The sequence below is a fragment of the Acomys russatus genome, chromosome 10, assembly GCF_903995435.1.
Source record: "Acomys russatus chromosome 10, mAcoRus1.1, whole genome shotgun sequence".
Lineage (NCBI taxonomy): Eukaryota > Metazoa > Chordata > Mammalia > Rodentia > Muridae > Acomys > Acomys russatus.
This window is the reverse complement of record NC_067146.1, coordinates 16,045,911-16,049,232: the sequence shown is the minus strand read 5'-3', so window position 1 is coordinate 16,049,232 and position 3,322 is coordinate 16,045,911. Positions and strand designations below refer to the sequence as shown.

General features: G+C 42.5%; 1 pseudogene; it reads right to left on the bottom strand.

Annotated features, from left to right (window-relative positions):
* Window positions 1-601: 601 nt before the first annotated feature.
* On the bottom strand, window positions 602-1,862 carry LOC127194890 (solute carrier family 2, facilitated glucose transporter member 1-like; annotated as a pseudogene).
* Window positions 1,863-3,322: the final 1,460 nt, after the last annotated feature.

The window sequence follows — 3,322 nt, the reverse complement described above, 5'->3', positions numbered from 1 at the left end:
TGTCTAGATAAACTATAACTTAGTGTCTGTATTAATTATTGACAACCACAAAATATATAAATATCTTCCATCTATACACAGCAGGCAAGAGTGTCTGTGTTTTCAGCAGAGTTCTCAGGCCCTAAAGGGGGGAGATCCTGGCCTGTGGAAGGGTGGGGGATAACAACCACCTCCTGCCGTAAAGCCTCATAACACATAGTTCAATAAGCGTGTTCTTGGCCATAGGTCCAGCCCTTCAGATTAGCTTGGTGAAGAAGAGATATGTATGGGTAGGGCTTGGTCCTGAACCGACAGGTACTGGGCCATTCCAGGTGAAGACTAAGGTGTGGAGATAGGAGAGTGGCTGACAAAAACAAATAATAGCAAAATCAGTTAAAAAGCATAAAATCTGTTGCTTATCTGAATAGATCTGATCGACCGTCTTGCTTTCATTAAAAACCTTGGAACCATCAGTCCTGAATATTCTTCTGGGCTTCACTGCCAGTTGAAGAGAAGCAGCCAGGCCCAACTTGCCTGAGAACTTTCAGTTTGGAAGAGGCCTCCTCTCTCTGCCTGCATTCCAGAGATTCTTGAGGCTGCTGGGAGCAAGCTAGGCTGGGTGTTAGAGGCACGTGCTCGTGATGAAATTTGAGGTCCAATTGGAGAAGCCAGCCACAGGAAGAGAAGCAGGACAGACCTTTGGCTAAACAGCTTAGCCACAAGTGAACTGTGGGATGGGATCAGGGCTTACTTCAAAGAAGGCCACAATGTCAACGATGGCCACAATGCTCAGATAGGACATCCAAGGCAGCTATTCCAGAAAGGGCAGTGGGATGGTCATGAGTACAGCACAGCCTGCCATGACAGCGGGGCCAAAGAGGCACAGGGTCCGCTGGTCCAGCCTGTTCTACCATGAACAGTGACAGCAGCATGGTGAAAGCCATGTTGAAAATTCCTGAGCTGATAGTTGAAAATTCCTGGCTGCTGCATGCCTGCCTTCTCAAAGATGCTTGTGGAGTAATAGAGCTTGCACTGATGGCCAGCAGCTGCTGGGACAGCTGCAGGACCACAGCAGTAAGGATGGGCTGGTGGTAGGCAGAGGAGAACCACTGCAGGATGATGACCTTTTCCAGCATCATCTGCTGATCTTCTTTTTTCTTTTCATGCAGGCCTTGTGTCACATTGCCTGTCCCTCAAAACTGCTTCACCATGTTCTTGGCCCAGTTTTTCTTACTATGATTGATGAGCAGGGAGCAGGGGCTTTCGGGGAGAAAGGACAAAAGGATGTATTGTAGCATGGCTGGGGTGAAGAGGAGACTGAGCAGCAGAGACCACAAGTCTGCATTGCCCATGATGCAGTCTAGAGCTAACACTTGGCCAATAAGGATGCCAACGATGCCAGATGGTGCAGCGTGCCAAGGGCTCCACAAAGAGCTGTCAGTGACACCTCTCCCACATACATGGGTACAAAGCTAGTGGTCAGGCCAACCACATGCCAATGAAATGGCCCAGGATCAGCATTTCAAAGGACTTAGCCAGTTTGGAGAAGCTCAGGAGCTCATCAGACACAAAGGCCAACAGGTTCATCATCAGCATGGAGTTCCACCTGCCAATAAGATTAACAAAGAGGCCCACAGAGAAGGAACCAATCATGTCCCGATGGAGAAGATGGCCACTGAGAGGGACCAAAGCGTGTTGAGTGTTGTGGGCAGGATGAGCTCTCCACAGCAGTTGACGCCATGTCTGGTTGTAGAACTCCTCAATTACCTTCTTAGGATCAGTGATGACACCAGTGTTGTAGCTGAACTTCAGGGATTCGAGCACTGCCCCTCCCACAGCCAGACATGGTGGCCCATCACCTCCCTTGTGCTGGGTGCCATGGCTGCACTGTGTGAGCTCCAGGCTGTAGCTGTGCTGGCTGCGAGACCTGGAAATGGCTTGCCATGACTCTGAAGTTCCTGCTGGACCTCCACAGCCTGGTGATCTTGGGACTCTGTAGCCTAGACCAAGAACTCACAAGAGATGCTCGGCTTCTGGCTTACTTATATTCTTGTCTAACTAAGTACAAGACAAAAAATTGCTACTGACCAATTAAATTACATATGTAGTATAAATATTTGACATTGCTTCAAAGTAAGGATGTGCTTAATTTTATTAATATTGTGAACCAAATTTAAGAGAAGTATAGAAATATTCCAACCAGCTACATGGTTTAATCTTGTTTTCCCCATAAATTGACTGAATTGTATCAGAATTATTTGATTTTTGTAACTATGAGTATCTATATGCCTAGAAAACTTGATATCTAATTTATACTCAGACAGTGTAACTTTTATTTTTTATATCTTTAATCTTACATAATATTAAAATGCTTCCAAGTTAATTGCAATTACTTTACTATTTGTTTTGTGATTATTATATCTGAGATACAATCTCATGAGGCCAAGGCTTCCCTTAAACTTACTGTGAAGCTAACGCTGGTCCTGACTGATTTTCCTAAGAGAATACCACTATAAGAAAATCTATATTTAATGCTTCATCGTATACAAAATCCTGCTTCAACTATAATTTTGTATCTTTACAAATTAGGGCAGTTGGTTCTTAATTTGTTTTAAATTAGAACTGTACATAAATTTTCTATGATTATGTGTATATAAAATAACTATTGGCAATTTGGAGGGTGTTTTCCCATCTTTGAGCAAACCCTTATTGAATTGTAGTTCTGCAACAGAAGTTTAAGACTCCGCCCTAAATGAAGCATAATATAAATATTTAGTGTGATGTAAATGGAGCAATTGTTATTATAAACAAAATTAATATATAACAAAAAAACTCTTGGCTCTGAATGTATGGCACAGTAGGATTAAGAAAGTTCTTATCAGGGTGAGTATCTTTGGGACAAGCAAAAATGCAATCTTATGTGCTCACGTAGGTGACTTTAATAATATTTTGGCTTGAAAGGAGAAAATATTTCTCTTTCCTTTTGAGTAATGTGATCAGTAGCAATTCTATACTTCAGATATCTAAGATGGAAACCCAGGTCTTATGTACTGTAATAGAAAAAGCTGAGAAAATCTATCTCATGCTTTCAAACAGACAATCCACAGATAATCACAGTTCACTGCCAGAAATACTGCTTTAACCCACATTTCCTATATAATAACTCAGGACTGTTGGAAATGATCCTGTACAGCAGTCAAGTCTGCAGTGATTGTAGCCAGATATGGGAAAGAAAATGTCCAAGACATTGCCAAAATTATAAAGCATGGTCCTGGGAACAATGATGTAAACAAGGTGTTTGCAAATCTTTGGCTACACATTTATATATCTCTTAATCAGAGAA